This window comes from Odocoileus virginianus, chromosome 6, assembly GCF_023699985.2.
Source record: "Odocoileus virginianus isolate 20LAN1187 ecotype Illinois chromosome 6, Ovbor_1.2, whole genome shotgun sequence".
NCBI classification, from domain to species: domain Eukaryota; kingdom Metazoa; phylum Chordata; class Mammalia; order Artiodactyla; family Cervidae; genus Odocoileus; species Odocoileus virginianus.
The window spans coordinates 3,483,006-3,505,228 of NC_069679.1; the positions used below are offsets into that span (position 1 = coordinate 3,483,006).

General features: G+C 36.7%; 1 protein-coding gene across 1 annotated transcript in view; it reads right to left on the reverse strand.

Annotated features, from left to right (window-relative positions):
* Positions 1–22,223, reverse strand: part of ARSB (arylsulfatase B) — a 161,440-nt gene that overhangs the window by 60,867 nt on the left and 78,350 nt on the right. The window lies entirely within an intron of this gene.

Here is a 22,223-nt window from a genome sequence, read left to right on the forward strand (position 1 = left end):
TCAACCTGCTCATGTTTCATATGAGAAAGGCACATAGTAAGTTATTGGCCAAATATTTGGTTGTGAGTGTTTCTAAAAAATTGGGAGCATAAACATCACCACTTGTACACAGGGTGTGCAAAAAGCACCCAGATCATTTTGCTAGTATAGACCCAGCCTGAAGGAAGAAGTTCTTAGACAAAATTTCAATCGCTGGGGAACTCCTAAGGACTACTTGATAATACAACAAAAGGTTGCAAGGTGCTACCAACACTACAGGATTTGTCCACACCTGAATAACCAATAAAGCCCCTGATGTAACCAAGAATACAAGCTTCAGTGTCCACATCCCAAACTCACAGTTAGTTGTCTACAGCAGTGGCTTAGGACTTCAGGGACTCGTAAATTTTCAAAAAATCTGGGTTTTGATCGGCAATGTTATATTTGCCAAGTAAGGGAAAGTTAAAATAAACCTCATGAATAAAAACCAAAACCAAAACAAGTTTCAACTACCATCACCGTCCATTATTTTACAAAATAAGGGCAATTTTAACAGCAACAAAAGTTAGGACAAATACAGTCTCAGAATAAGAAACAATTCTTTAAAGTGAATATATTCAACTTCTGGATTCTATAAGATTTCCTTTTTCCTCTCTACTCCATAAAATCCTCTAACTAGAGAGAGGAAAATATACAGGGATGATTCTAGGCCTGGGGGCAGCTCTGTGCATGTGGGGGGCTATTTCCTTGGACTCCTCCTCATTTTCTTCCTAAGACATTTAACTAACGACCTGTATATCATGGAGACTGTCAACCAATCCAAAATGACAGAAACTAGGGTTTCATCCCAGAAGCTCTGAATGTAAGCAGGGATGATAAGCCAAAAAAAAAAAAAAAAAAGAAAAGATGAATATAAGGAATGAATATAACAGAATGGTGATGTCTAATTCATGAGGTTAAAAAAAGCAAGCAAACAGAGCTAAAATCTGGTTGCTAAAAATAGCAAGTAAGTCAGGAGAGGAAATCAGAATAAAAACATTTGGAAGTCTTTGTAGTATTTGGAAGAGGATACAACTGTTCATTAAATTTAGATTTTAGCAAAGTAAAATTTGCATGTTAAAATTCTAGGTAACTTAGAAAGAAAGGTATGACTTTTCTGGAGTAAAACAAAATAGAATTCATTCAATCCAAAAAAAAAAAAAAAGACAAGAAAGAAGGTGGAGGAACTCCTAGATTTCTCATCTTTATAAGTAGAGCTCACTGGAATATCCCAAAGTACTAGGCATGGTTACATAAAAGATATTTTTTCAATAATTTTTTAAGGGAATTTATCTGTATAGCATTCATTTCATTTTTTCATTATTCAGAAGAGCCACAGATATTGCAAAATAATGAAACTTAATAGCAAGAGATGAATTTTGAACACTAAAGGTAGTGAGTAATCCCCGTGATAAATTATTTGCTGGGGAAAATCATCGCAGGTAGAATCTCATGAGGCAGACAGGAGTGAAAAAACCAAAAGTCAACCAACCTTCGGATATGTAGTGATGCTACTTTTTTTTTCCATTTATTTTTATTAGTTGGAGGCTAATTATTTTACAATATTGTAGTGGTTTTTGCCATAGATTGACATGAATCAGCCATGGATTTACATGTGTTCCCCATCCCGATCCCCCCTCCCTGATGCTACTTTTTAAAATCTACTAATCAGAATATTTTGATAAGGACGTGGTCAGAGATATAAGCCAAGGAAAGACAAAATAAGACAAGTAATTTAAACAATAACCAAATACTATTAGAGACTTGAAGTTATTAAATGAGTCAAGAAAACTACATGTACATTTAAAGGAACTGAATAAAGTATCATAAATCTTGGGGTGCGTGTGTGCTAAGTCTCTTCAGGGGTGTCTGACTCTTTGAGACCCTGTGGACTGCCAGGCTCCTCTGTCCATGGGATTCTCCAGGCAGGAACACTGGAGTGGGTTGCTATGCCCTCTTCCAGGGGATATTCTTGACCCAGAGATTGAACCCACGTCTCTTAAGCCTCCTGCATTGGCAAGCAGGTTCTTTACCACCAGGGCCACTTGTGAAGCCTAAACTTTGGGTTACCCCACATCAAAATATGAGAAGTTATTAAAATCCTTAGACAAGCTCATGTACCTATTCCCTGGGGCTAAGTCCTTTGGAAAGTGATGGATTTTAGAAATATCTCCAGGTGAATTTTTTTAAAAAGTGCATACATACATGTAAAGGGAAGCTAGTGATAATGGAAATATGATAAAATGTACACCAAACTATTAGCTGGGATGGGAGGATGGGTTGGGTGACACCATAAGACTTTCATTTTCAACAGTGCTTTATATAGTTGGCATGCATCATTACTGCAATCAGGAAAATTTTAAGATTCTTTTTAAGGTAGTATATAACTTGTGAACATTTTTATTATTTCATAAAGACTTTAAAAAGCAAGAAAAGAGAAAAGTCAGATAGTTTACAGAATTTGGGAATTTAAACACAGGAAAATGACCCATAACTACGTTGTAGCTGCAGTATTTAAACACATTAGTTGATTTTTTGAATTCAATTGCACACTACTCACTCATGCTATCACATACTGGTAATAACTGATCATGTGATTTCCCTCTCAGCATGTAGAAATGTCCTGATATGTTTAAGATCAGACTTGCCTTGAAGGTAGAAAACACAGTAAAGGTATTATGGTCACCGGGTTGGTTCTCAAGTCTCAACACTTACGTCACTTCTTTCATTTTGGTAAAGGGTTCAGGGTCTCAGTGCCTGAGATGGAGGGAATAAGAGAAAAAAGAGAAGGAGATGTTAGGGGGAAGGAGAGGCCGAAAAGCCGGAGGAGGAGGAGGAGGGAAGGAAAAGGGGCTGTGGGTTTCCTTTAACAGTTACGCGCTAAGTTAGCAGGGATCACTAAAGCACTGACACACACACACACACACACACACACACACACACACACACACGCGCGCGCGCTCACGCACGCACAGCCCGCCTCCAGAAGGCACAGAACCCACACGACTCATTTCGATGGAGACAAGGCTGCCGCACATTGATGCCGGGACAGAGGTGTAGACTCAAGGCACCTGGGGAGAGCACGTGGAGACTAAGGCTGGTGGTGGGGGATGAAAGGAGAGATCACGAAGACCAACTCTGCGAGCTTTGTGACTCTGTCCAGGAGACACTTAAGAGTCACGACTCTGCGAAGACCAGTGAGGGTAGAGAGACGCTGGTCAGAACGAGGTGAAGCCCATTATCGGCGAGGGGAGTCCTTCATGCCCAGGAAGAAGACCTCCCACCCAGCTCAGCTCCCATTGTCTGCAGGCATTCACTCTCCCCAGAACTGAGAACTGGACGCCAATACTGGGACACTGGTACCCTGGTTATTGGGAAGGATTATCTATTGCTGAATTAATATATTAACACTCTTTTTTAAATATGAAAAAAAGAGAAAAGTTCAGTAAGTAGCTGCTGAACATTTCCTGGTACAATTTAAAAACACTCTTCTCTCAAGAAGTTCCACCATAAGAGAACGATCTCACTGATCTGGAATTCAGCTTGGGCATAAAGATTTACAAAAGTATCCAAGTTGATTACTTTGTCAAATTAGCTTTACTGAAATATAACTTACAAACCATATGATTTTTAATGTTTTCAAGGTACATCCATTTTATAGCATGTATCGGTACATCTTCCTCTTAAATGGCTGAATAATAGTCATCGCATGGATATATCACAATGTCTGTATCTACTCATCATTTTATGGACATTTGAGTTGTTTCTACATTTTGTGCCTATTATGAATCCTTATGTATAGGATTTTGGATGGACATTTGTTTTAATTTCTCTTGGGGGTGTATCTAGGAGTAGACTTGGTACATCTACTTCATATATTTAAATTTTTAAGGACCTGCTAAACTATTTTCCAAAGCAGCTGCACCATCTTACACTGTTACTAGCTATGTTTGAGCATTCCAATTTCTCCCTATCCTCTTCTTAGTGGTACTTGTAAATGTATGTCTTTTTAATTACAGCCATTCTAGCTGGTATGAAGTGGTATTTCACTGTAGTTTTTTATTTACATTTTCCTTTTCATGTGTATATTGATCATTTATACAACTTCTTTGGAGGAATGTCTATTCAGAGCCTTTGCTCATTTTAAAAACGGGCTATTTATCTGTTTATGATCGACTGCAAGTATTCTTAATATATTCTGAACACAAGCCCTATATCAGATACACGATTTGCTAATATTTTATCCAGTTCTGTGAGTTGCTTTTTACTTTCTTGATAGTATCATTTGCAGAAAAAAAAGTTTAAAATTTTGGTTTAGAACAACTTTTCTTTTGTTGCTTTTTGGTGTTTATTCTAAGAAAACGCCTAATCCAAAGTCACAGAGTTTTACTCTTATGTTTTCTTCTAAAACTGTTTTAAATTTAGTTGTTACTTTCATGTCTATGATCCATTTTAAGTTAATTTCTGTGTATTCTGTGAGGTAGGAATGTAATTTCATCCTTTTGCATGTGAATATCTAGCTATCCCAGTAACATTTATTGAAAAGATTCTTCTTCCCAATTGAACTATATTGGCATCCTTGTCAAAAACACAACTCATTCTCCCAATTTAAAAGTGGGAGGAAAAACTGAACAGACATTGTCCCAAAGAGGAAATGCAGATGGTCAACAGGCACATGAAAAGATACTCAACATCGCTAATCAGCATGGAAATGCAAATCAAAACCACAATGAAATATCACTTCACACCTGTCAGAATGGCTATCAGCAAAGAGAATACAAATAACAAATTTGGTGAGGACAGGAAGAAAAGGGAACCCTCATACACTTTTGGTGGGAGTGCAAATTGGTACAACCACTGTGGAAAACAGAAGGGAGGTGTCTCAAAAAACTAAAAATAGAACTACCATATGACCCAGCAAATTTATGATTGCTAAGATATGGAAGTAAGTTTTCATCAACACATGGATGAATAAAAAAAATGTGGTATATATACATAACGGAATACTATTCAACCCTAAAAAAGAAAGACATTTTGCCATTTGCAACAACATAGATGGACCTGAAAGGTATTATGCTAAGTGAGGTAAGACAGAGAAAGACAAATATTGTGTGATACCATTTCCATGTGGAATCAAAAAGCACAACACTTCAGCAAGTGGTGCTGGGAAAGCTGGACAGCTGCATGTAAATCAATGAAGTTAGAATACTCCCTCACACCATACACAATAATAAACTGAAAACTCCTTAAAGACTTAAATAGAAGACATGATACCATAAAATCGTAGAAGATAATATAGGCAAAATATTCTCTGACATAAATCGTACCAATATTTTCTTAGGTCAGTCTCCCAGGGAAGTGAATAAAAGCAAAAAGAAACAAATGGGACCTAATCAAACTTATAAGCTTTTGCAGCAAAGGAAACCATCAATTAGATGAAAAGACAACCTACATAATGAGAGAAAATATTTGCAAATGATGCTACTGACAAGGGCTTAATTTCCAAAATATACAAACTCAGTATATAATTCAATAACAAAAAACCAAACAACTCAATTGAACAGTAGGCACAAGACCTAAATAGATATTTCTCCAAAGAAGACATAAAATGGTCAATAGGCACGTGAAAAAATGCTCAATATTGCTAATTATTAGAGAAACACAAATCAGAACTACAATAAGGCATCACATCGCACTGGTCAGAATGATGATCATTATTTTTTTTTCCCATTTATTTTTTTATTAGTTGGAGGCTAATAACTTTACAATATTGTAGTGGTTTTTGTCATACATTGACATGAATCAGCCATGGATTTACATGTATTCCCTATCCCTATCCCAGAATGATGATCATTAAAACGTCTAAGAATAATAAGTGTTGGAGAGGGTGTGGAGAAAAGCAAGCCTCTCTACACTGCTGGTTAGAGGGTAAATTGTTGTAGCCACTGTGAAAAACAGTATAGAGGTTCCTTAAACAGCTAAAAATAAGAGTGGCAATACAATTCAACAATCCCGTGCTTGGGCATATATCCTGAAAAGATGAAAGCTTAATTCAAAAAGATAGCAGCCCAATGTTCATAGCAGCACTGTTTATAACAGCCAAGATGTAGAACCAACCTGGTGTTTACTGACTGATGAATACATATGTATATAAACAAAATGTGGCATATATGCATATATATTACACAATGGAATACTACATAGTCATAAAAAAGAATGAAATCATGCCATTTGCAGCAACATGGATACCATACTAAGTGATGTAAGACAGAGGACAAAAATGTGATATCACTTATATGTGGAATCTAAAAACAAATGAATATACATACAAAACAGAAAGACTCACAGATACAGGAAACTAATTTATGGTGACTAAAAGTGAAAGGGGTAAGGAGGGATCAATGAGGAGTTTGGGACTGTCAGATACAAGCTACCACATATAAGACAGATAAACAACAAGCTCCAACTATACAGCACAGGGAACTACATGCAATATCTTATAATAACCTACAATGGAAAAGAACTTGAAAAAGAAAAATATATACATATATACACATACGTATAGATGAATCACTTTGCTGTACATCAGAAACCAACATAATATTGTAAATCAACTATACTTCAATTTAAACATAAAAAAATACAACAAACTAGTGAATATAACAAGAAAGGAGTGGACTCACAGACATAAAGAACAGAAGAACAAACTAGCAGTTATCAGTGGGGAGAGGGCAGGTGGGACCAGAGGTATAAACTATTATGCATAATATTCTTGTATGCAAGCTACAAGAATATATTGTACAACATAGGGGATAGAGCCAACATTTTATAATAACTATAAATGGAATATAGCCTTCAAAAATTGTGACTCTCTACAGTATATACTTATAATTTATATAATATTGTACAGTAACTATACTTCAATAACAAACATGCACATATATACACATAAATACAGCTGATTCTCACACACAGTTTAGGATGAGAATCACCAATCTCAAGCCTTGTTACTAAGGGCACCACATCTGATTATATATTCTAAATTCTTGATTTTTTTCTGTAGAACAAAAAGATGAGGGCTAAGCTTTTGGGATATTTATATAATGAGCCCATGTATAATTCTATAAGACTTCCCTTCCTTCTTGAAAGGAAGTCTTAGTGCCTCAGAAAATACCTTAAGAAATCTATTGATAACTTCCTACATCCATTTCCTTTATATACCCTTGAATAAGTACCCTGAACACAAACTTTTAGTATATTATACAATTTCTTCTTTAAAGGTGTATGTAACAAAGTGAGCTATGGGGTGGGGGAAATGTTTTCTATATTCAAAACAGTTTCCAGCAATATCAACTGTATAATCATCACAATCTTTGCAGAATAAATAATGGCCTCATAAAACTCATTAAATGTTCATGGGATTGATCACTGTTCTAGTGTGGTAACTTTTATTTTCTAACATATCTATTGATATGTATTTATAGGTAATGCTACAATTATTGTGGTTTTTCATGATTTTTTTGGATATCACACTTCTCAAAAGTTTCATTTCCACACAAAGAAAGCACTAGAAAGCAGACAATACTAATTGCTTCAGTGGTTTATGGTCTTCCCTCCACCAGTTCTGAAGGCTTCACTGTCTCATGTGCAGCCCTGCACTGTCTTTAAGAGCATAGCTTCTCAGGGTCTGCATCTCAACTCCACAAGATTATATAAACTTGAGCCTTGTTTTTCTCTCTAGCAGGAGGTGGATAAAAGTACCCACTTTCAAGGTTGTATGAGAATTAAGTGGGGAAACATACGCAAAGTGCTTGGGCTATATAGTAAGTACTGAAAGACTAGAGATCTCCTCAAGAAAATTAGAGATACCAAGGGAACATTTCATGCAAAGATGGGCTCAATAAAGGACAGAAATAGTATGGACCTAACAGAAGCAGAAGATATTAAGAAGAGGTGGCAAAAATACACAGAAGAACTATACAAAAAATATCTTCATGACCCAAATAATCACAATGGTATGATCACTCACCTAGAGCCAGACATCCAGGAATGCAAAGTCAAGTGGGCCTTAGGAAGTATCACTATGAACTAAGCGAGTGGAGGTGATGGAATTCCAGGTAAGCTATTTCAAATCCTAAAAGATGATGCTGTGGAAGTGCTGCACTCAACATGCCAGCAAATTTGGAAAACTCAGCAGTGGCCACAGGACTGGAAAAGGTCAGTTTCCATTCGAATCCCAAAGAAGGGCAATGCCAAAGAATGTTTAAACTACCTCACAATTGCACTCATCTCACATGCTAGCAGAGTAATGCTCAAAATTCTCCAAGCCAGGCTTCAACAGTATGTGAACCGTGAACTTCCAGATGTTCAAGCTGGATTTAGAAAAGGCAGAGGAACCAGAAGTCAAGTGCATCCGTTGGATCTTCAAAACAGCAAGAGAGTTCCAGAAAAACATCTACTTCTGTTTTATTGACTATGCCAAAGCCTTTGACGGTGTGGATCATAACAAACTGTGGAAACTTCTTCAAGAGATGGGAATACCAGACCACTTGACCTGCCTCTTGAAAAATCTGTATGCAAGTCAGGAAGCAACAGTTAGAACTGGACATGCAACAACAGATGGCTCCAAATTGGGAAAGGAGTACATCAAGGCTGTATACTCACCCTGCTTATTTAACTTATATGCAGAGTACATCATGAGAAACACTGGGCTCGAGGAAGCACAAGCTGGAATCAAGATTGCTGGGAGAAATATCAATAACCTCAGATATGAAGATGTACCACCGTTATGGCAGAGAGTGAAGAAGAACTAAAGAGCCTCTTGATGAAAGTGAAAGAGGAGAGTGAAAATGTTGGCTTAAAACTCAACATTCAGAAAACTAAGATCATGACATCTGGTCCCATCACTTCATGGCAAATAGATGGGAACCAGGGGAAACAGTGAGAGACTTTATTTTCTTGGGCTCCAAAATCACTAGAGATGGTGACTGTAGCCATGAAATTAAAAGACGCTTGCTCCTTGGAAGAAAAGTCATGACCAACCTAGATAGCGTATTAAAAAGCAGAGACATTACTTTGCCAACAAAGGTCTGTCTAGTCAAAGCTATGGTTTTTCCAGTAGTCATGTATGGATGTGAGAGTTGGACTATAAAGAAAGCTGAGTGCTGAAGAATTGATGCTTTTGAACTGTGGTGTTGGAGAAGACTCTTGAGAGTCCCTTGGACTGCAAGGAGATCCAACCAGTCCATCCTAAAGGAAATTTAGGATGGATCCTGAATATTCATTGGAAGGACTGATGCTGAAGCTGAAATTCAAATACTTTGGCCACCTGATGTGAAGAACTGACTCATTGGAAAAGACCCTGATACTGGGAAAGACTGAAGGTGGGAGGAGAAGGGGACAACAGAGGATGAGATGGTTGGATGGCATCACTGATTCAATGGACATGAGTTTGAGTAAGCTCTGGGAGTTGGTGATGGACAGGGAGGCCTGGTGTGCTAAAGCCCATGGGGTCACAAAGAGTTGGACATGACTGAGCGACTGAACTGAACTGAAATGAATAAGCTGGTAGCTTAAAAACTATGACAACACCTTTTGCTGCAGAATTCAGATCCTGACTATGTAAATATGGAAAGAATATAATCACGGAGACAAGACTATAGCCTAGATAAGCTACATAAATAATATGTAAAACAATGGAACATTAACATTCCTATCTTTCCCTCTTTCTTGGCAAGAGTTCCCCATAGAAATACACTGATGTAGCTATAACTTTAATTTCTAAGACATATTATGATATTCTTTTCCAAGTTAAAGTCTCTTTTGAGAAAAGCATCAGTGTCAAATACAGCCAAGTCACACAGTCCACTCATGAACTGCATATAAAAAAGGATACATTGCAATTTGTTATCTAGGAATTTCCCCAATGTTTTGAATTAAGCATATGGTATAGCTTAGCTGTATGTGCAATATTATCTTCATTAAACTGTTGATTACATTTGCAAAATGTAAATCTAAAAATAATGACTGATGATGTTCATGGAAAATGATTTTTCAGTAATCACACAAGTTCATGAAATGCCCTGATTTTATTATAGCAAGGTGAGAGGTGTTTTTATTAAGGTAAATGTTTGGGCTCCAGGCTGAACCAGCTTCTTTAAGCTAGGCACCTAGGGGACTGTTCAGAGATTCTTTCTTCCTGCACAGTGCTGACTACCTGCCTGAGCAGACAATAGTGGTCACTGATGGGAAGGTTTGCGCAAAGACAAAGAACTGGAACACGCCCACCGGGACGGTGCACGTGCTCCGTCGTGTCCGACTCTGCAATCCCATGGACTGTAGGCCCCCAGGCTCCTCTGTCCATGGGAGTTTTCGGGCACGAATACTGGAGTGAGTTGCTGTTTCCTCTTCCCGGGGATCTTCCTGACTCAGGGATTGAGCCAGCATCTCCTGCATTGGCAGGTGGATTCTTTACCACTGAACCACTTGGGGATGAGGAGTGGAGGTTGTTTCAGCCAAGTTCGTTTGAATGATAGAAGCTAGAATTTAGAGAGCATTTGTTATATGCTTCACACCATTCCAAATGTTTTGCATGTACTATCTCACTTAATCTTCTACATTATGACAGACACAACCTTGGCACAGAGCAGTTGAGTGACTTACCAGATCATGTGTTTGGGCAGGTGGCAGAATTGGGGTTGGAAATCAGGCAAACTCCTGAATTCCCCACTCACAGCCAGTATGCTAAGTTGTCTCCTCCATCAAATGTAGACATGGACTCAGTATCTTTTTAAATATACTACATTTCCATTCATTCAGCTTATTTTTAAGGATCCATTAACAAATATCTCTGTTTATTTCAAATGCCTCTATTAACAAAAGAATTAATAATCTTTCTCCATCTTCTTCTCTTAAAGAATTATATAAAATGCTATATAGTTGTCTCTGATGCCATTTCATTATTCAATTTTAATTTACCCAACTTTCATGTTTTCTGGGTTAGTTTTTTTTTTTAATGGAGCAAGGATACACTGATCAGTAACTAGTTTCCAAAATGCTATAAATATTTTCTAAAAGTCTACAGTTTCAGACACTGAGATCACAGTACTGTCCATTTATAGAGTTTCCAGTTTTTTACTTTCATTTTCCAACTAGTTGAAGGGTGGGGCAGTAAAACATTCCCCATAAATAAATGAAGTGCTATGATATTCCACACTTCTTTTACCACTAGCTGCTGACCATCTGTCGTAAAAAAGACACACCCCGGAAGGCAATTTCAAATTTTTTGAAACAGAAATAGCCATGGCAATATTTCCAGACATGAAATGTTGAAAAAAAACTTATTGATAAAAAAAATCCAAGAAACACCCACAGAGTAACTTCCATCCTGTCCACTTTCTATAAGAATTATGATCATCCTTACTATCTTCCCCTAAAGCTATTGAGTTGCTATTGATACTGTGTTCCAGGCTCTGTGCTGTTTTATACATATTCTTTCACTACATCCTCATGTAAGTGCCTATGAAGTGGACATCACTAATGTTACATTTTACACACAACTGATGCTTGGAGGCATAAAGTAACTTGCCCAAGATCACACAAATAATAAATGGAAATTACCAGATTTGAACCATATCTAACCACAGAGTTCACATTTTCAACCATTACACTAGTGACATTACTTCCAGGATATATTTTCTCTGTTATGTGGGTGACTGTGATATTGGGTTTGTGTAAATTCCATGCTCCTTTAAAAGCCATTTTAACATGCAAACGTTACCATGAATAAAGTGTTTAGCCATGGAAATCAAAACTTTTTGACTAAAATTGGTGAGGAAATATGTAACTTAAATCCACCTGATGTAGAGTTTTATATGAGAGAAATTTTTCATGTACACCTTTATTAAGGAATCATTAAATATTAAAGTAGGCTACCCTAAAAGATACAATATTATTCAGAATAACTGAATCACACCTTTATTACAATCTTTTCCTATTCATTATTAAAAAATAATTGGTAGGACTTCCAGGTTAGTATCAGGGCAAACCAGCAGAACCCAATATCTCTTTTTTCCCGATTTCCATTATAATACCCGTGAAGAATTACAAAAAGACGAACGCTGGCAACAGTGTTGGAAGCTAAAGAGAAGACCAGATGCCAAAGTCCTGAGGGGATTTTCACTCGTGCCAATGCTGAAGAGATTAACAACATATTCTTGGATTCGAACAGACGAATCGAAACCTGGTCCCAAAGAAAACAGAAAAAGATGGATTCACTTTGTCTACGTCTAGCCATAGACGTAGCCTCACTCAAAGTGAAGTGAAAGTTGCTTGGTTGTGTCCAACTCTTTGAGACCCCCTGGACTATACAGTCCATGGAATTCTCCAGGCCAGAATACTGGAGTGGGGAGCCTATCCCTTCTCCAGGGATCTTCCCGACCCAGGAATCGAACCGGGTTCTCCTGCATTGCAGGCGGATTCTTTACCAACTGAGTTATGCTGCTACTGCTGCTAAGTCGCTTCAGTCGTGTCCGACTCTGAGCGACCCCACAGACAGCAGCCCACCAGACTCCCCCGTCCCTGGGATTCTCCAGGCAAGAACACTGGAGTGGGTTGCCATTCCTTCTCCAATGCATGAAGGTGAAAAGGGAAAGTGGAGTCGCTCAGTCGTGTCCAACTCTTAGTGACCCCATGGACTGCACTGGACCCACTGAAGTGGGTTGCCATTGCCTTCTATGAGGGAAGCCCAAAACTTAGGCCTTAGAGGTCACACTAGACAAAAGTGGGCAGGGAGCTCGCGTCAGCTGGCGTCAGAGCTGGCCCAGCACACCTCTCCTCCCTCACCACTGGTTTCTTCCCTCTCTCTGTCCCTCCAGGCAGCAAACACAAGACCAACTGGGAGGACACAGGAGAAATCAGGCAGCTAGGTCGCATCCTCGAATGTGATGCAAGCAGACAGAAAATGTCTGAAACAACCCTCAGAGCACCACCTAACTATGGACACAGAGAAGAAGCTCTTTTGTCAGAGAGGGAGAAGCAGGGAATCAAAAAATAATGCATCACTTCTTAAACATTTTGCTTCAACTTCACAAATACATATACGTATATATGTATTTGTATATATGTGATATGTATGTATACACACACACATATAGATGTATATTCACGTGACTGATGTAACTAAATATATATAGACTTTGAATGCAGAGCTACTGGTTGGTGTCGCTATCGTCTTTACTTCATAAACCATTTTTATAATACTTCATTTGCAGTTTCCAGTGCCATTTTTCTTACACTGGAGCAAGGGTCAAAGAACGTGTTAATTTCTAGATTTCCATAGGATAATGGTGGCCACCTACATTTGAATCTCTCCACACATTTCCCTTAAAAGACATACTGAAAAGGAAAGAAAGTAAAATTACCCAACACTCAAGCCTACAACATAAGCAGGAGACAGAATATGTTTAAACCTGGATGGACATGAGGAAATATCCATCTAAGCCTTTGAGAGTCAGCGCCGGTTCCCACCTAGGGAAGGAGTCAGGCTGGGATTGTGCCCAAGAGGATGCAGGGGTCCAAGAGGGGAAGGGACTCAGGCTGTATCTGATAAAATAAACCCAGAAAGAGAGGCCCCCACACTGAGTGACCAACACCAAAATCTCTGAAACAAAAGACCTGAATGTACCCCATTGCACATCTGGGAACGAGACTCAGTTTGGTCACCTTTGAGACATACCTAGTAAAAGTCTTCAACTTTAAATAATACTAGTGATAACAAAAACCTTCCAGACCTCTAGGCAAAAGGACCAAGTCACTTGCAAATGAAATAAGATCCAGGTAACATGAAATTTATCAATGGTGACATATGAAACAAGTATACAGTAAGGTAACACTGTCAAGAAACTCAAGGAAAAAAAGTATATGAGACAAGGACCTTATATCAGTTCAACTGTTTTGGTATTATCAAGGCTGTAGGAAAGGTTTCAATACCAAGGAGAAATTAAAAGAATCCTGAGAAATCTATTAAAATATGAATTCCTGCAACTAAGAGGTAATTGAGAACACTTTAGGAATGGAAAAGTGGTTAGCACAGAATATATTATTATAGATCTAAGACAAAAGTATAATTGTGGACAAGGGTAGAAAAACAGCATTATAATATTATATGCTCAGACAAAGTAGAAATAATACAACTAAAAATAGCACTGAAAGAGAAAGGTAAGACAAAGGATAGAATTGGATAACTTGCTGATGTTCTTACAGGTAATAAGTAGAAGTCAAAGATAACGTTTAAAGCTGACAAACCAAATAGCAGAACCTAAAAAGTGACTAAGAGAATTACATAAATATATTAATATAATGATGCTACTGGAATAAACCATACATTGATCTCATCAAAGATAAAAAAACAAATATAATATAAAACAACACAACAGAGCTAAGAAAAATTATAGTTAAAGCAACATATAAAAACTCATTTACTGAAGTAAAATATTTTCTGGTTGGATCACAAAGAAAAACCTAATATTATACCTAACAACTACAAAATACACATTCTTTTTGAGGATACCTGGCACAGATTCCAAGAAAGTGAGGCAAGTCTCAAATTTAAAAGGACTGAAATAATAAAAAGTATGTCCTCTTACAACAATAGGATTAAACTAGAAATCAATAATCTAACTGAGAAAATCTGAAATTTTGGAAAATAAATGGGCCTAAACACATGGATCAAAGAAGAAACCATTTGCACCATTTCCACCATTATTCTTAACAATGATTTTGCCATAAATTCCACCTTGTCAGATATACCAAGATTGTAATCTTAGCTCTTCTGTTATCAGGTAAACTTGGTATACTTTGCTTAATGGTACTTATCAGAAGACAATAAAGCAATGTCTATAGAGTAATAAGGAGAACAGATTTGATAAGAATTCTTTGTCAAATTACTACTTATATTTGAAGGTAACAGAAAGATATTCTTCCATATACGAAGATTTTTAAAAAAACCTTATCATTTATGTACCTCTATGAAAATTACTTTAAAGGATTAACCAACTAATGAAAAGAGCATTAAAATTAGGAACTGAGAATGTGAAAGTTAAGGAATATTTGTCATATAAAAAGTAACTTATAGATCAATATACATAATTTCTCTATATTTGATTACAAAGGTTTATAAAGAAGAAAAACTCTGGAAGAGAGTTATAAGACTTACAATATTATGTTTCAGAAAGCTGGTTCTGTGATCCCAGATTGAATTGGAAAGCATTTGAAAGAAGAAAATACACAGGATAATAAAATATTCTTTGGGTATTTCTGCTTCTAGCCAAGATGGAGTAACAGTCAGACTAGACCTACCCTCCTACCTAAAACAACCTAAAGAGAAACAGAATATATGAAACAACAATTTTCAAAAGATGAGGTATCAGGCAAAGGACAGTGATCCCTAAGTGACAGGAAACCCAGGAATCCTTCACTGGCCTCAATTATTACCATAAGAATAGTAAGGTTCCAAGCCCTGCTGCAGGGATGGGAAATTGAGGCATCGCCCCATGGACTTGAGAGCTGAGGCGCCAGGGAGCCCCTAGAGTTGACAGGATAGAGAGCCAGAGGAGACAAAGGCACAGGAAGAGGAGCTTGGGGATTTGTAGAAAGTCCCTTAAAATATTCAGCTGAGCACTGATCAGACGTATGTGAGAGAGCTACGCCAAACTAGGGAAAGAACTATCTGAAAGATGAAAGGAACCAGCGCCCCGCATTCACACGGGCTTAGAAATAGTTATATCTACTCCCATCTGCCAGACTGGAAAAACTTAAATTCCAAGGGCATTCAGTAGATTACTCAGAAGGTTTTGACTCAGCAGTGAAGACCAGGTTGTCCACAACCAGACACTGATATGGACCTGCCTAATAAATCATAAATGCAATATCCTGAAGGCTCCAAGTGTCCTCAACTGCATTTCAGTACAAATCAAGAAGATTCATAACAATAAATAAATATCCAAGAAAGTAAAATGTACAATGTCTGGCATTGAATCAAAGATTAAAAGTCATGGAAACAAGACCCACAATGAGGTGACTGACTAATCACTACCAACCCAGGACTGACATAGCAGTTGGAATTAGCAGAGGACATGAAAATAGTTATTAAAACTATATTCTGTATGTTTAGAAAGTTGGATTAAAAAAGATATAAAAGATCCAAACTGGACTTCTAAAGTGAAAACTTGCAACATGTGAGATGAAAACCAGACTGGATAGAGGCAAAACATTCTCAGACATAAATCGTAGGGATATTTTCTTAGATCAGTCTTCCAAGGCAAAAGAAAGAAGAGCAAAAATAAACACATGGGAACTAATCAAACTTAAAAGCAAAGGAAATCATCAACAAAATGAAAAGACAATCTACCAAATGGGAGAAAATATTTGCACATGATGCAACTGATGAGGAGTTAATATCCAAAAAATACAAACAGCTCATACAAAGCAGTATCAAGAAAACAAATAACCCAATCAAAAAATATGCACGAGAACTAAATAGACATTTCTCCAAAGAAGACAGGTGGCCAACAGGCACATCAAAAAATGTTCAGCATCACTAATTATTAGAGAAGTGCAAATCAAAATACAACGAGGTTATCACCTCACATCTGTCAGAATGGCCATCATCAAAAAATCTACAAATACATGCTGGTTCCTTTTTCTAGGAACCCTTCTACACTGTTGGTGGGAAAATAAGTTGTTGCAGTCACTGTGGAAAATAATATCGAGGTTCCCTAAGAAACTAAAAATAGAGTTATCATATGATTCAGCAGTCCCACTCCTGGGCATATATCCTAAAAAGATGGAAACTCTAAATCAAAAAGATATGGTGTTTACAGCAGCACTGTTACAGTAGCCAAGACAGGGAAACAACCTAAGTGGCCGCCAAGTGACGACTGGTTTAAGAATATGTGGTGATGTATCCAGCCCAGGCTGGATGCATGAGACAAGTGCTCGGGCCTGGTGCACTGGGAAGACCCAGAGGAATCAGGTGGAGAGGGAGGTGGGAGGGGGATCAGGATGGGGACTACATGTAAATCCATGGCTGATTCATGTCAATGTATGACAAAAACAACTACAATATTGTAAAGTAATTAGCCTCCAACTAATAAAAATAAATGAAAAAAAAAGAATATGTGGTGATGTAGACCATGGAATATTAGTCATAAAAAAGAATGAAATACTGCCTTTTGCAGCAATACAGATGGACCCAGAGAATATCACACTAAGTGGAGTAAGTCAGACAGAGAAACACAAATATTATATTACTTATATGTGGAATCTAAAAAATAATACAAATGAATCCATATACAAAAGAGAAGCAGACTCACAGACATAGAAAACAAATTTATGGTGACCAAAGGGAAAGGGAGGAGATGAAGGGTACATTAGGAGTACAGGATTAACAGATACAAATTGCTCTGCATAAAATAGGTGAGCAATGAGGATTTACCACAGAGCACAGGGAACTATAGGGAACTATAGTCAATAATTTGTATGATGGAAGCTATAACTGAAAATAATCTGAAAAATGTGTATAGATAACTTTGACACCAGAAATTAACACAATATTGTAAATCAGCTATATTTTAATACAAATAAGTGATATTATAAATTCTGAATATTTTTAATTGCAAATTTGACTGTAAGAGTATTGATGATTAATATAAGATTCAAAAATACTAAGCTAATAACTTGCATTCAGATATTTTAAATATGCAGAATTCATGACTCCTTTAAAAGACATACATCCAAGGACATATTCATTAGGAAGAAAAGGCAATCTACAGAATAGGAGAAAATATCTGCTAACAATATATATAACAAGGATATATAATAATATCCAGAATATATAAAGAACTTCTACAACTCAATAGTTACAACAACAAAAATCTCATTTAAAAACGGATGAAGGACTCAAGTAGATATTTCTCCAAAGAAGATATACAAATGATCTGCAAACCCATGAAAGATACTCAATATCACTAAATACAAGGGAGATGCAAATCAAAATCACAATTAGATATCACTTCACATCCATCAGAATGGCTCATAGAAAATTTTTTTTAAGGGAAGGAAAGAATCAGTGCTGGTGAGGATGAAGAGATACTGGAACTCTTGTACACTGTTGGGAATATAAAATGGTACTGCTACTATGGAAAACAGTACAGTAGTTCTTCAAAAAATTAGAAATAGAATTACCACACGGTGCAGCAATTTCACTTCTATGTGTATAACCCAAAGAATTGAGAGCAGGGTCTCAAAGAGATATTTGTACACCTATGCTCATAGCAGCATTATTCACAAACGCCAAAGGGGGAAAAAATACAAGTGTCCAACACTGGATGTATGGAAAATCAAAATGTGGTATATACCAGTGGGATATTAATCAGCCTTTAAAAAGGAAGGAAGGTCACATGCTATATGAATGAACTAAAGGAAACAAGCCAGTCACAAAACCACGAATACTGTAGCATTTCACCTGTATGAAGTATCTCCAGCAGTCAGATTTATAGGGACAGAAAGTAGAAGGGTGGCTGCCAGGGGCTGGGGAGAAGGGGAAGTAGAAAATTGTTGTTTAATGTATATATAGTTTTAGTTTGGCAAGATAGAAAAGTTTCTGGAGATTAGTTATATAACAATGTGAATACAGGTAACACTACTGAACTGTACACTTAAAAATGGTTAAGATAGTAAATTTTGTTATGTGTATTTATCACATTTAAAAATAAATTTTCACCATGGCTAATTCATATCAATGTATAACAAAAACTACTGTAATGATGTAAAGTAATTAGCCTCCAACTAATAAAAATTTAAAAAATAAATAAATAAATAAATAAATAAATTAAATAAAATTTCAAAAAAGAAAAATAATATATTGGATGAATTTAAAAGAAGAATAAGAATTAAGAAAAAAAAACAAAATTTGAAGGCATACTAACAGAATCTGTCCAAAAGGGAATATATAGAGAAAAAATAATTACAAAAAAAACAAACAAAAAGAAATGAGCATTAATCAGCAGGGAGAAGATTTAGGTGAGAAGACAAATACCTCCATTCTTCCCAAATTAATTTTTGTGGTTAATCTCATTTTTTTTTTTTGTGATTGAGGTTATATAATTTACACTACATAATCATTACCCATTCATGCATCATTGTATTATAAGATATATTTTAAAATCCTGCTTTTTTAAAAACACCACTTAATAATCCCTACGAGATATATATTCATGTACCTAAGGAGCCCTTGACTCATCTCAATTTATTTTTAAATTATTTTGCCGCGGGTCACGTGAGATCTTACTTTACTGACCAGGGATCAAACCTGTGCCCCTTGCATTGGCAGTGTGGAGTCTTAACCACTGGACCACCAGGGAAACGTGAGACTTGTCAAGGAAATTTTGTAAAGGAAATATAATGGGGAGGGGTATATAAATATACCCTAGAAGTTATATTAATAGCAGATTACAGATTACAACAGTCAGGTGCTAACACAAGAACAGATAAGTCAGTGGATTAAAACAGATGGCATCCAGACAGATCATAGCACTAATAAGAACATAAAGTGGTACTACAAATAAGTAAAAAAGGAAATATTCAATAATAATAACAATGAAATTATTATTCAGTAATAACTACTCAAAAATCAGTCTGAGTTGTCTTAATGTTTTAAATAAAGCATGATTTTAGTAGAGGTTCTTAAACTTTGGCTCATAAAGTATTACAACTGCTTTAGGCCTCATGGTATCTGTGAAAATGGGATGAAAAGTGACTTATCTTTCCTTCAACATTTCTCTTAAAATTGAATCCATGAGGTGGGGAAAGTCTTTATAGTTTCATAGTAAGTTTTTAAGATATTTCACATTATCAGATAATATTTGATTGTCACCATCCTTATAATAATAAAAGGGCTTCCCTTGTGGCTCAGATGGTAAAGAATCCGCCTGCAGTGTGGGATTGAACCCAGGATCGAACCTGGGTTGGAAAGATATGCCATCTAGATCAGTTTCCCATTGATCAGAAAGGAACAACATTCCTTCTATTATGATTAGGGGCTCTGCTTATGTTTATATAAGTTTAATGAAACATAAAATAAGTTCAAAAATCCTTTGAAAGGACTTGAAACAAATTATAGGCGGCTTATTAAGATGAAAAGCAGAGAAACCATACAGAATCAGAAAGAACTTGGAGAGGTGATGTCCCCTACAATTGACAAACAGGCACTGTATCTTGAAACAGATGAAAAATAGAAGTCAAGGAACTCCTATTACAAAGAATGTCACCCACTCCAAAACGGCAATTTCTTCTAAAATTTAGTATTTTGAAGCAGGCTTGAGAGGAATTGATAATTATGGCACTAGGGAAACTCGGGATGTTTTCAGACACCCGACTCTGTTACTGCCATTACTGGCATTCCTCTTTCATCAGATCCTTTTGAAATTTTCAAAAACTATCATCATCTTGAAAATGGTATTTCCAAGTAAATATCTTACTGAAAAAAGTTCCAGAACTCTGGGCACAGACTGAGTGTCTCTGACATTTGGCTGTCCATTTGTTTTTACTGCTTTGGAAGAGATGCTCCCGACGTCAGTGAGACTGGATGCTTTCTGCCTTGGCAGGCGTGGGTGCCAAATGCTCTACCACTGGTACTGAATAAACGCTTGCCTAATGTTGTGAGAAGCATCCATTTTATCGGGACAGTGGGGGCTGAATCATTGTTTTTCAGGTTCTTTCATCCATAAATGGGAACAGGATGAAAGCAGCTCTTCACTTATGAAACAGACACTTACTGAATTTCCAGAGGAAAATCTTGAGATGCTTGATTAGATACTGGGCAGAAATTTTATTTTTTCCAGATAGAAAAGGAAAACCACTCTCTCATGGTTTCACACACTGGGACAATACTGTTGGTGACAACATTCTGGTTACAGCCCTGCAGTCAACACTGCGTCCATTGCTGGAGGATGCAGAGCTCTTGTTCTCTTTAGGATGGGCCACTAGAAGTTCTCCTCTGATACTAAGGAAAGACCTTTTGAAATATGCATTTAAGGGTGGCCAAACTTCTTCCAGTTCCTCTGCAAGCAGAAGCAAATATATGCCAAAGTCCTAAAAGTTACTTCTGACCAAGCTAATCTTAAGACTGAAATGTGGAATTCCACTGAAATGTGAAATGTGGATGGATAGTCCAAAATTTGGTGATATGGATGAACATCAATGACTGGGACTTTACTAAAGATCAAAACTTCTGTGACTCTTGGGACAGAGGAAATCACTCAAAATAAATTCAACTGTTTCTCAACTCAAGCCTCATTTGGCCAAGTATGCCACAGAGCTTTGATTCCATTGGCTATTACGTGCTTTTACAAGCCATGGTTTATGACATTTTAGCCACAAAACAAAACAAAAAAATCAAAACTGATTGGGTATAAAGGCTGACCCATATGTTGTCATAGCAAAATGATTCAAAACTTTCTCCTGCTTCTATGAGTCAAACTCCAATAGCCTTCACAGTGAAAGCTGGCAGTAAGCTGAAGTTCAAGTTTTGTTTTGCTTGGAAATTTTTATTTCCTTTTTATCATAAAGCGAGTATTAATTTTTATATTAAAAATGAGTGAGAGGCAGAGGCTTTCAAAGAATGTTATATTTTCTATGTGTACACAGCAAAGAATATGTAATCAATATCTAATACCATAAAAGTAAATTCTATCTAAGCTTTTGTGCATATGCTTAGGTACATTTTTTTGTAATCTCTGTTTTCAGAGTCTCAAAGAGGTCTGTGATTCAAAAACCTGAGGGAAAAAAACTCCATTCCTCTGATTTAGATATTGACCTCATGGAACACATAAAATCATGTCACAATAGTCCAAGAATTACATGGAAGAGACTCAGACCACAACACTTAGAAGAAAATATGGATAAATATCTGGCCCATTTCAAGCTGAGAAAAATGGTTCTGAACAAAAAAACAAGAGGAAAAATAATAAATTCATTCAAATGGTCATCCTCTAGCTCAATTAAATATTTAATTTCAAATCATTTATATCTAAGGGTAAAATCTAAACTTTAGAAGATGAGGCTATTTCCAGATCTTCCCTCCCTTCCTTGGTCTTCCATTCTCCTAGCAGGCAAGAGAACAGGTCTTCTGACCCTCTGCAGGAAGC